Source organism: Trichosurus vulpecula, chromosome 6 (assembly GCF_011100635.1).
Source record: "Trichosurus vulpecula isolate mTriVul1 chromosome 6, mTriVul1.pri, whole genome shotgun sequence".
NCBI lineage: Eukaryota > Metazoa > Chordata > Mammalia > Diprotodontia > Phalangeridae > Trichosurus > Trichosurus vulpecula.
In genome coordinates, this window is record NC_050578.1 from 236,339,705 (window position 1) to 236,353,491 (window position 13,787).

The following is a 13,787-nucleotide window of genomic DNA, read 5'->3' on the forward strand; positions in this document are numbered from 1 at the left end:
TTTGTTTATTGTGTTTAGTTGTTTTTCCCCCATGAGATTGTGTTCAAATAAACCAAGAGAATGTATTTAAATAAAAAATGAGAAATTGGCACATTTAACCATGGCAAATGACAAAAAAAAATGTTGTTTGAACATTTTTCATTGGAGAAGTTTAAATTTGTAAAGGCCTGAGTGAGTTAGGAAATGTCTTGACTATAAAAGTAGTTGTTTATAACAGGTATTATAATGTTAATACTTGGCATGTAGAAGACTTTGGTAACATTAATCTAATTAGGAGCTGTCAAGAAATAGGTTTACTCCTGAAAATGTTTACTTGCTTTATAATGGCTGCATTCTTAATCACTGATACAGGAAATGGGGTAAAAAATGTTGGCTGCTAGAAGCAGTCATATAGTCCAGGAAATTATTTGACCCAGCATCAGAAAAATTGTGATCAAATCCCAGCTCTGCCTCTTACTGTACAAGTGATCTTGGGGCATTATTGTACCTTTCTAAGACTCAGTTTCCCCATCTTTAAAATGTTGGGGTTAGACTCAGTGATAACTCATTTATCTATAGCCATTTACTTTGTTTAATAACATGTTGCTAGCTGCTGCTGTGGAGGTAAAAGACCAACAGAAGACCAGCAACAGGAGCATGAAAAAGGGCTGCTAGCCCAGGTTCTTTGATCTCCTTTTCTAAGGAAAGCAACTTTACGGTGTTAACAATCTCAGATTAATTGAACATACATATATCTTTCACTTAGTTCAGGGGGAAAAGTCAGCACCTTGAACTTCAGAGCAAATACAAACAGAAACTATGAGCATACATTACATAAACAGAGCAAATAACGCACAGAGATCAACAGGCTTATATCTGTTTGACCAAAAAATTACATAGTTACCAGAGAGAGAGGAACCAACATCTGGGTTTTCAAAACTGGAGGTCTCCAAAAGCTACCCAGAGTCTCATCTGGCCAAATCACCAACACTCTTCCAATGAGTGTGCCCCCAAAACAAAAACACCAACCTCAGATCTTACATACATGTTTCAGGGCCCTGGGGTCCTTGATTAATTCAATGCTGAGAAGCACTCAAACAAAAAACAATAAAAATTCTCATTTTGATTGTCATTACATTTGAAAGGCAAGAGTCATCAAGAGTACTTTATTACCTCAGTGCTAAGAAATAAGCCAAAACAAAAGAGAAAAGGGTCCCACTTTACCTGCCCCATTCAAACAAAGGCAAGACTCATTATAGGCACTTTATGGCATTACCATTCCAAAAGAGAAGAACATCAAAAAAAAAAAAAAAAACCAAAACATCCCACCCTAATTAATCTTGTTAAGTGGATCATATAGCTATCATCACCTACAACTTCTAAGTAGGGGATCATAGGATCATGGATTTGGTCAATTAATTAAATGGCATTTATTAAGTACATGCTATGTACTTAATGTGTATGCTAAGTACTACAGATAAAAAGAAAGTAGGAAAAAAATGGTTCCTGCCCACAAGGAGATCACATTTTAACAAGAGATAAGGTGCAAAAAAAAGTATATATGTATATAAATATACACACATGCATACCCATGTGTATATACATATATAGAAATAAATGGATGGGTATACCTATGTGCAGGTGTATTTAATATATTTGTATATGTATGTGTGTTTATATGTGTGTGCATATATACATGAATGTGTGTTTGTGTGTAGATAATTATGTGTAATTTCAAAGGATGGCCATAGGAGGATTGGTGAGGTAGGAACTGAGGATGGCCTGCTATAGAGGGTGGGGTTTGAGCTGAGTCTTGAAGCAGGCAAGAGAATCTAGGAGGTGGATGTAAGGAGACAGAGCCTTCCAGACTTTAGCAGTAGGTGTTGTGTATGAGGAAGAGCAATAAGGACATAGAATGTGTTGAGGGTAATAAAATAATAAATATCAGGAAGTATATATAAGAAAACAGAGATTATTGGAAGGGACTAGGTAGTGAAGGGCTTCAAAGGCCAAACAAAATATTTTACTTTTGATACTGGAGGTAAAATAGGGAGCCATAGCAATTTGTTAAGTAGGAGGGTGACATGATTTGATCTATGTTTTACACAGGCCAGCTTAGGTAGGTGAGCAAAAGATCCATAACAGCAGGATAAGCCTTGAGGAAGGATCATCCTTTAGGAAGCTATTCTAACAGTCAAAGGGAGAGGTGTTAAGGGCCCATATTAGGGTGGTGGTTTTGTGAGTAGGGGGTGGGGATGAAAATGAGATACATGAAAATGGATACCATAAAATCTGACAAGAGGCTAGCCATATGGCACCAATGGGAGTGAAGAGTTAAGAATGAAACATGGTTTTGTTTCTGGTAACTTGAATGATCCTGGTGTCCTCAATGGTAACAGCAAAGTTTGGAAGAGGGGAGAGTCTGTGAATAAAAGAGTTTTGCTTGGGGCAAGTTGAGTTTGAGATGTTGAAGGCTCATCAACCAACAGGAGAAGGGATTAAGGACTATCATATATAATAATCAAATTCAAAGGACCGAAATTGAGTATAGGGGCAAAAGAAAAGAAGGCTCAGGAGAGTGCCTTTGGAGACACCTATAGTTAGTGTGGGTGATCTAGATGAAGATATAGCAAAGGAGCATCAGAAAGGTAGTAAGCCAGGAGAAAGCAATGTTCTAAAATGTAGAGAAAAGGGGATTTTCAGGAAAAGAATATTATTTACAGTGTGAAAGGCTACAGAGACGCCATAAAGGAAAACTAAGAAAAAGCCATTCAATTTACTAACTTTAGAGAAGGCAGTTTCCGTTAAATGATAAAGACAGAAGTCAGATTTCAGAGATTTTAGAAGCAAGTAAGAGGAGAGGAACTGGCGATACCTAATAGAGATGACACTTTCAAGGAGTTCAGCCCCTGGAGTGAGCCTTAAAGGTCATCTCTTTCAATAGGTGACTCTTTTTCCCCATTCATCTGTCTGTCCAGTCATTTAGTGTGCCATGCTGCCCCTCAGAAAAATCACTAAGCTTGCATGCAGCTGTAAAATATATATATGATTTTATTACTTAGGAGAATTTAGAATGAAATAAAATGGGTTACATTCCATACAGAGTGAGAGATATGGAAGTAGGACTTCTGGGAGCCAAGATGGCAGAGTAAACAGTAAATCTCTGAAACTCTCCCATACTCACCTCCAAACAACAATAAAATAGAGCCCCCAAACACATCGTGGAATAGCAGAACCAGAAAAAAGACAGGGTGAAACAATCTGTTAGCCTAAGAAACTTGGAAGATCAGCAAAAAAAAGTCCATCCCATTATAGTGAAAGGGAAACACAATGGAGAATGGGAAGCATCCCAGCAAGCCAGCAGCAAGCTCTACCTCAGCAAACCAGTGGGAGATCCTGAGCCCCAGCATGGTAGAGCAGGCAAACACCAATACCTGGACCCCGCCCCCCACATGCTTTGGCATAGCAGGGGAACTGACAAACTCCAACTCCATGAACCACCACTGGCTTTCAGCATAGCCCCTGGCAAACAGGCAGCCTCCAGAGGCCATACCTCCATGTCCTGCAGCACAGCCTCAGGCAAACAGTAGATGCCAACCCTATGGGTGCCTAAGCAAACAGGTAGCTGACTGCTAGCACTGGCCTGCCAAGCTTCAGCATAGCCCTGGGCAAACAGTGTAGCCACAGGAAATAGAGAAATACCTCATCAGAGCTCAGCACCTACCAGACACTACCACAAGGACCTGAGCTCTACACCAGGTAAGCTGCAAGACCCCTACAACTTCCAGTAGTGCAAGCCAACTCCAACCCCACCCCTTCAGAGCAGATCCAGACACTCCAATGGGCCTCAGATCAACATTGGCACAGCACCAGTTAAACAGCCAGGATCTACAGCCACTAACATAAGAAACTGGAGACAGTGTCCCTTCCACCCTGTGAGCAGAGCTCATATTTAAAAGAAAGAGAAAAGGCCAAACACAAAGGAACCAGAACAACCACAACAACAAAATGTGACCATAGAAAATTATGATGGTGACAGGGAAGACCAAGACACAAACTTGGAAAAGGACAATATTGTCAAAACAGCTTTGGACAAAATCCCAAAGAAGAATGGGAAATGGTCTAAACCCCAAAATGAAATCATGGAAGAGTTTAAAAAGGAGCTTTAAAATCATGTAAGAGAGGTAGAAAAAAATTGGGAAAAGAAATGAGAATGATGCAAGATAATTATGAAAAAGGAGTCAACAGCCAGGAAAACTGTTTAAAAACTAGAATTGGCCAAATAGAATAAGCAATACAAAAATCCACGAAAGAAAAGAATTCCATAAAGAGTACAGGTGGCCAAATGAAAAAGAAAGTACAAAAGCCAATTGAGGAAAATAACACTTTAAAAGTTAGAATTGGGCAAGTGGAAGCCAATGATTCTATGAGAATGATTCCACCAAACAAATTCAAAGGAATGAACATAATGGAAGAAAATGTAAAATACCTCATGAGAAACAGAGTTGACCTGGAAAACAGATCCACAAAAGACAATTTCATAATCATTGGACTACCTGAAAGCCATAATCAAAGGGATCAGCATCTTTCAAGAAGTTTCAAGGAAACTTCCCTGATGTCCTGGAACCAGAGGGCAAAGTGGGCATTGAAGGAATCCACCAAACACCTTAGGAAAGAGTTCCAAAAATAAAAACCCCAAGGAACATTATAGCCAAATTTCAAAACTCTCAGGTCAATGAAAAACTGCTACATGTGGCCAGAAAGAAATAATTCAAATATCAGAGAGTCACAATCATGATTGCACAGGACTTGGCAGGTGCAATATTAAAGGATCAGAGGTCATGGACCATGATATTCTGAAAGGCAAAGTAGCTAGGACTAGAACCAACAATCACTTACCTGGCAAAATTAAGCATAATACATCAAGGGAAAAATGGTTATTCAACAAAATAGAAGGATTTCGAGCCTTCATAAGGAGAAGATGATAACTAAACAAAAAATTTGACCTCCAATATCAAGACCCAAGAGAAGCATTAAACAGGTAAAAAGGGGAAAAATACACAAGGAATTCAATAGAGCAAAACTGTTTACACTCCTACACAGGAAGATGATAATTGTTGCTCTTAAAAATTGTTTCACTAATAGTACTCTAGAAGGAATATACATAGAGGATATGGGTATAAAGTGAATTTGAGGGAATGACATTTAAAAAATGAGGGATGAGAAAGAGGAGTACAATGGATACAGAAGGAAGGGAGAGGTATAATGGGGTAAATTATCTTACATGAAGAGGTGAGAAACACCTTTTACAGTGGAGGGAAAGGTGAGAGGGTAGGTGATTGGCATCACTTGACCTTACTCAGTATTGTCTCAAAGAGGAAATAATATTCACAGTAAGTTGAATATAGAAATCTATCTTACCCCACATGAGACTAGGAATGGAGAAGATTAAAGTGGGCAGGGAGCGATGACAGAAGGGAGGGCAGATCAGGGCAGTGGTACAGAGAAGCAAAACATTGGTGAGGTGGGAAAGGGTGAAAGAAGAGAATAGACAAATAGGAGGAAGCATAGGATGGAGGGAAATACACAGCTAGTAATCATAACTGTCAATGTGAATAGGATGAACTCTTCCATGAAACAGAAGTGGATAGCTGAGTGGATCAAAAGCCACAATCCTACAATATGTTGCTTACATGAAACACAATTGAAGCAGAGAGATACACCCAGAGGAAAGGTAAAAGTCTGGAACTGAATCTATTATGCTTCAGATGAAGTTGAAAAAGCCAAGGTAGCAATCCTGATCTTAAACAAAGAAAAAGCAAAATAGATTTAATTAAAAGAGGTAAGGAAGGAAACTACAACTTTTTAAAACAGTTTTTTATTTTATTTTACCAGAACACAAATACAAAGTAGAGAAAAGAAACAAAAACATATCATAAATTTAAATATTTAAACTTAAATATAAAGTAAGAAACAAAAAAGCATGTCATGTGCATAGCAGAACATAGAAGATTCAAAATAAGTAACAATAAATATTCATTTCAAGAAAGCCTGTATGATAAATAATACACCTTGTGTTGAGAATTGTCCATCTTTTCTTTGCTTCCTTGTGTTTTCTTTTGTTCTCTGCTGGGCACTTTTTAACTTTGTTCTTTTTCCCCCTCCACTCACCCCCAGAAGGCAACAATATAATTTAGATAGGTTTCTTGATAAATACATACACATACAGATATATACATAGACTTATACATATATACATGCTTATATAGACATACTTTCCCAAACATACTCTCCTCCTGTTCTTTGTTTTTTTATGTTTGTACATATCTTTCATTTCCTATCCCTCCTGCCTCCTCTACTTTAATTCTACCTGCTATATGGACTTCCTATTACTTGCCTACCCCCCTCCTCCACCAACTACCCTGCCCTTCTATTACTTGTCTTCCCCAGTCTAAGGATCCCTCCCCTATCCTCCCATTCCCATTAATCTAAACTCCCTTTACCTATTCCCTCATTCTGCCCTCTAAAAATCCCTCCCTTATCCTAATCCTTCCCTTGTCCTCTCCCCCCTCTCTATACCCCTACTGTTTTATTTCTTCTAAATTTAGAAGACTTTTATACTCTTCTAAATATGTAGTTATTGTTCCCTCTCAAACCTATTCCTGATAAAAGTAGGTTACCAGGCCTACCAGCCCTCCTCCCCCATCTAAATCCTCTATATCCTTTCTTCCTCTTGTACCTCTTTTGTATAAAATAGTTACTCTTTCTTGGCTGTTTCTAAATGGTTTTACTTTTTAAATTCATGTCAGTCAGGTTTATCCCTCTCTCATGAGCTCAACAATTATTAATATGAATTTCAGACATATGTTTTACATTTTGTGTTATATAAATGGTAGTCTGTCCTTATGAATCCGTTATAGTCAGTCTTTCATATGTACCTTATGTTTCTCTTGGTTCTTTTATGTCAAATCTTCTATTAAGTTAAGGATTTTTAACAAAATCTTGAAAATCTGAGGGTTTGTCAAATGTCCATTTTTTTCATTCAAGATAATACTGAAATTTGACAGATATGATATTTTCGGCCAGAGCCACAGGTATTTTGCTCTTCGATATATTTTGTTCTAAAACCTGTGGTCCTTTAATGTCTCTGCTGCTAGATCTTGTGTAATTCTAATCATGGAACCATCATATTTAAATTGTTTTAATCTTGATGCTTTTAATATTTTGTCCTTTAGCTGGGGGTTTTGGAATTTGACTATGATATTCCTATGAGTTTTCCTCATAGGATCTCTTTTAAGTGGTGTGCGATGGATTTTTTTTCCATTTCTACTTCCCTGCCTTGTTCTAATGCTTCAGGACAATTTTCTTTAATTATTTCTTGTATTATTGTATCAAGATTTTTTTATCATAACTTTCAGTTACTTGGATTATTTTTATATTTTCTCTTCTTGATCTATTCTTAAAATCTGTTGTTTTTCTTATATTTCATTTTCTTTTCTATTTTTTTCATTATTCATGTTTTGTTTAATTATATCTTGATCTCTTATAATTTCACTGGCTTCACTTTGCCCATTTTTAACTTTCGAGGTGTCATTTTCCTCCTTGAGATTCTGGGTCTCCTTTTCTCATTGGTTGACTTTCCTTTCATAACTTTCTTGTTTTTCTTGTATTATTTTTATTTATTTATTTAGTTTTTCCTCCATCTCTCTCATTTAATTTTTAAAGTCTTTTTTAAGATCTCCTACAAATTCTTTTTAGCAAAGTGACCATTCCACCTTGCTCTTTGGGGGTTTCTTTACATCAATATCCTCCTCTGAAGATGAATCCCAGTCATCTCTATTCCCATAATAGGTTTCTATGGTTGGATTCTTTCTCCTTTGCCTGTCCACTTTTTTTTTGTGGTAATAACTTGATTTTCGTAATCACCTCTAGCCCTGGGGTATGGGAAATGGTGCCTCTTGCCCCAGATCTTCAGTTCTCTCTTCTAGCCTGGAACCAAAGCCAAATTTCCAACTTTCTGTGAGTGCCCACAGCCAGGGGCTTTCGGTCCCACTGATTCTGCACTCACATGAATGTGCTGGTTCTTTCTCGCTCCCACTGCTCCTCCCAGCACAGCTGGGACTGGCATCCCTAGTCAGCAGAGTTTCCCTCAATCTTCCTGGGCTCAAACAAGTGACTCCCCTCACTATCCCAGAGTGAAAGTTTCCAGTGGCTGGGATGGAGGTAGCCTCTCAGAGCAACTAACCCCAGAACTTGGCAATAGTTGTTTAAATGGCTTGTGGCTTGATGTTAAAACAGTACCAAGCATGGAGGTGTTTACCCCTTGCATGGACCAAGCCCAGTCCTGGGATTTTTCTTCAGATCTTCTCAAACTGTCCCAGTAAGATCCTGATTGTGTCCCTGTTCTTCTTTGTCTCCACCCACACTTTGTTTGCCCTAAGGTGCTATTTTAACTCTTTTAATGGGGAAAAGGTTGGAATTTTCTGGCTTACTCTGCCTTCTTCCCAGAATCCTCTCAAAACTGAATCTTCTTTAAAAGGTACCACAGACAATGAAGCAATCATTAGAATTACAAAAGCAAGGAATAGTCTACCTGTCAGATCTATGGGGAGGGGGAAAATTCATGACCAAACAACAAATAGCATTATAAAATGTAGAATAGATAATTTTGATTGCATTGAATTGAAATGCTTTTGTACAAAAAACCCAATAAAACCAAGATTAGAAGGAAAGCAGAAAGCTGGGAAATAATCTTTACAAGTGTCTCTGATAAAGTCCTCATTTCTTAACCATATAGTGAACTGATTCAAAATTATGAGAATACAAGCCATCCCCCAATTTATAAATGGTCAAAAGTTATGAACAGGCAGATTTCAGATGAAGAAATCAAAGATATCTGTAGGCATATGAAAAAGTGCTCTAAATTGCTTTTGCTTAGAGAAATACAAATTAAAAGAACTCTGAAATACCACCTCACACCAATCAGATTGGCTAATATGACAAAAAAGGAAAATGATAAATGTTGGAGAGGATTTGGAAAAAAAAAATAGGACACTAATGCACTATTGGTGGAGTTGTGAATTGATCCAACCACTCTGGAGAGCGATTACTATGTGCAAAGAGCAACCAAACTGTGCATACCCTCTGATGCAGCAATACCACTAGGTCTGTATCCCAAAGAGATCATAAAAAGGGAATAGGCAAAAATATATATAGTGGTCCTATGCATGGAGGCAAAATATTGGAAACAGAGGTGACAGAGGCCCATCAATTATAGAATGGTTGAATAATCTTTGGTATATGAATGCAATGGAATACTATTGTGCAATAAGAAATACTGAATAGGTATATTTCAGAAAAAAAAAAAACCCTGCAAAGACTTCTATATGCAGATGCAAAGTGAAATGAGCACAATCAGGAAAACATTGTACACAGGATCAACATTGCATGATGTTCAACTATGAATGATTTAACTCTTCTCAGCAACATAATGATCCAAAACAAGTACAAAGGACTCATGAAGAAAAGTGCTATCAGCATCCAGTTAAAGACCTGATGGACTCTGAATGCAGATTGAAGGATGTTTTTTTCACTTCACTCTTTCTCATACTTTTTCCTCCTTTTGATCTGTTTCTTCTTCTACAACTGACAAATATGAAAATAAGTTTTACATGATAGTACAAGTGTAAACTATAACAAACCCTACTATTTTCAGATGAGTGGAGGGAAGGGAGTAAGGGAGAAAAATTTGGAACTCAAAATCTTGTAAAAATGAATGCTAAAATTTTTCTTGATGTGTAATTGGGGAAAAAATAAAATACTATTTAAACCAAAAAAAGTAAAACATAAACAGAATCAAAGATCAAAAGCTCATTGCTATTCATTCATTTCAGTCTTCTCCAACTCTTTGTGACCCCATTTTGGGGTGTTCTTGGCAAAGATACTGGAGTGATTTGCCATTTCCTTCTCCAGCTCATTTTGCAGATGAGGCAACTGAGGCAAACAGAGATAAGTGACTTGCTGAGAGTAATATGTCTAGTAAGTCTCTGAGGCCATGAAATGAGTCTTCCTGACTCAAAGCCCAGTGTTCTACATACTGTGCCACCTCGCTGCCCAAATCTGCCCATATGAGAAAATAAGGCCTTCTAATCCACCCAACTTATTTTATAGATGCTGGAACAGAGGCCTGAGGAGTTTAAGTGACTTTTCAAATACACACAAGTAGAAAATATGAAAGAAAAAACTGGTAGGCAAGTCTTCTGAATTCAGAACCAATACTCTTCTCCATAAACAATACCACCTCCCAAGGTCTTCCTACATCCTGGCTCAATATGAATGATATTTTAAACAAATGCTCCTTTTTTTTTTCTTTCTTAGAATTTACTGGATAGCTATCAAAAATACAAGCTAATCTAAGAATTTAAATATTATGCTAAGTCTAGTGGTAACAAGTACGTCATGATCAGTGGATGAGGTAGAAGAGGAGGGAATCATTTGCTCGTTGACTTCCCCTGAAACCTACAATTTAATTAGGGCTAGTGATAACGGATATGATAATCTTGTTTGAAAGGAAGTTCAAAATGGATGGGACAATTCAGAACTGCCCTTCCCTACAGAGGAGTTCGCTTCAGAGAATGTTTTTATCTCTAGGCTTAGAAAGTACCTATTTGGACATAACCTATTAAGGAAAGCCAATATATTGAACATATTTAAACAGTTGAGCTGAAAATATGAACGTACACACAATACACACTCTCAATAAATTAAAGGTCATATTAATGGAGTTTTTCATTTAATCAAAGAATTTGTTAGAGAACACTGATATTCCTCCTGCTGCATTCTAAATATTAATTTTGACCAAAATTGCATTCATGCAACTACTGAGAAATATGTCTCCTATACAAAGTCAAGGGTACTTATATTACCATGTGCCACTCTAGAGTTATTTTCATATTATTGTTGCTGTTGTTGGTGTTGGAGTTGTCATTCCCAATCATCAAGTCACATAAATGGTGAGGTCAGTCATAAGGACAACAGGCGATTGTTGCCGCAGAAATGAGGAGTATGAATAGTTCAAGCAATATATTACGTCTGGAGAATTCTACATTTAGGGTCTTTAGCATAAAGCCTTGGGTTACAAAATGAGATGTCATCCTTTAAGAAGCAGGTAAATGGGACACTCAGCAGCATGAGACCAAATGATACAGTAGTTTTGTGAAGATTAGAAGTGATTTTAGAAGACATTATCAGAACTCATTAGCAAGATTATCTCACTTTAAAATAGCAATAACACACACAGACACACGCACAGACACACACACAGACACACACAGACACACACACACACACACATTTGGCTGTATCAGACGACTTGAAATAAGTGGTCAGGTGATAAGAAAGCCCATTGAATATGCAACACCAAGGACTATGTGGAGGAAAAAATTCAAAGTAAGCAGAAGGTGTTTGGAAAGGTCCTTAAAGATCTTCCAAATTAACTTATGCCTGAACAAGTGGCCTGTATGATGTTCAGCTTTTTCCTGAAGACCTATTATAAGGACAAACTCTATATTTTCTGAGGCACATCATTCACCTTTGCTTTAGGCCCAATGTTAGGATGTCTTCTTGTTCATTAAGATCAAAACTACCTCTGTACATTTTTTCCCATTATACCGAGTTCTTCTTTCTCAGGCCAAACAGAACAATTCTTATCCCTTTTCAACATGACAGACCCTCAAACATTTAAGTACACTCACCATGACTTTCGCAAGTCTTCTCTGAAATAAAACAAGAACAATTCCTTTACCTATTCCATCTATTCTATGTTCTGCACCACCCTGATTGCCCTTCTCTGCATACTGACAGTGCATTTCATATAATACAATGTCAAGAATGGCTAATCACATAAACCCAGATGTGATCTGACTGGAATGCAGGGAAATTATTATATTCCTGGACTTGACTACTGTGCCTCTCTTAATGCAGGCAAAGAATTCATTGGTTTCTTCTTCTCTTTTCTTTTGTCTGCCATATTTCTGTTTTCACTTTTTAAAAAACATCTCGATTTTAGCATATCTTGGTCAAATCATAATCTCTGAAGTACTACAATATGTTTATGAAAAACCTCTTAAGACAGTTTGCTTGTCATATGCTTGCAAGTTATATCCATACAACTCAGACATTATTTATGAATTTTGTTGCACTGCCATTGTAACAGCACCTGTTTTCCTGATATTTTCCTAGGGTAGGATTATATTTTCCTAGGTTAGCAAACTATGGTAGGGCAGCAGGGGGTATGGCATAAAGGATATAGTGACCACTATCTTCTAAATATGTATGCTAAGTACATGGAAAGAGATTTATAAAAGTTATATACCCATGTTCTGAAGCTATCAAATCAACTCCACATTTGAGTTTCTCTGTGACAGTGCAGATAGAATGTCATGGGCAATGAAGACTAACGGTCATGTAATTTCCTGAGAAATAAAGACTTCTCCTTAGAGGTAGAACTGCATTGGAATTCAGTTTATCATTCTTTTATCCTCCCAAATTGAAAGTGTTTCCAAACTCTCACTCCAAACATGTATCCTATGAATAAACATCGTGACACACTAATGCTTTTCTTAAAAAAAAAAGGGTTTTTTTCCCCATTTAGAAAAAAACACAACAGACTGATCAAGTTTGGGGATTATTTGTATTGATATGATTATAGGATAGATCATATATTGGTGGAGGTACAAGTGAAGGGTGGGGAGAAGGTTTCATTGAGAAGTCTCACAAAATTGATAAGTGGCATTTATGTAATGTGAATATATACTCTATACATGGGGGAGGGAGAGGGGAGAGAGACAGAGAAAGACAGAGAATGACAGAGAGAGACAGAGGGAGAATGAGCTTGTGAAACAAGTGCTTTAAATATATGAATTCAGTGTTCAATTCTCATAATTGTTTTATTATTATTACCACAATAATTTTACAGATTAGTAATGGACTGAGAGGTTTTAAGTGACTTGCCCAGGAATACACACCTGTTAAGCGTCTGAAGCAAGTTTCAAATCTTTAGCATCCTCACTTCAAGTCTGTATTCTGCTATATTACTTTCCCTAGCCTTACCCTTGACGTACTGTATCCTTAAGCCCTAACTGGGACAATAACCTGATTTATTTTGCTTTATATTATTATGCGACATGTAATGCATACAATTAGAGGCTGTCAGAGGTAGATAATCAGACCCCAATGGTGACTTTCCAAACTGAACCAGCAAGCTAATGTTAGAAAATACGAATGAGGTGTGAATTATGATTTCTTTTAGATTCAGAGTTGTATTTTAGAGATTCGTGGTTATTTTTTCCCCAGATGACATGTAGTTCACATCTGAGCACACGTGTGTGTGTCTACTCATGTTTTCTGTAAATCTGATTGTTGCCCAGGGAGCTGTTGTTCAGTTTGAACAAGATCTTATTGATTGGTTTCAGTGTCATGGTCTGGCATTTCCCTCCCACTCACCCCCACTTCCATCCTATACAAATGTCCCATGCTCCAGTTTTCCTACCTCTGGATCTTTACACAGGGTGTTCTCAACCTCATGCTTAGAATGCACTCCTTACTCATTTCTGCTAATGAAATTGCTAGCTTCTTCCAATACTCAGTCTGTGTGTCATCATGAAGTCTTTCCTGATTGGGCTGCTATTGTTTTCTTTTTTCTTTCTCAGATTAACTAAGTACATGTGATAAAATGCCGCCACCATTCCCAGCCATCTCCCCCCCACTCTAAGTTTCTTGAAGATAGGAATTGTTTTTTGCTTGGCCTT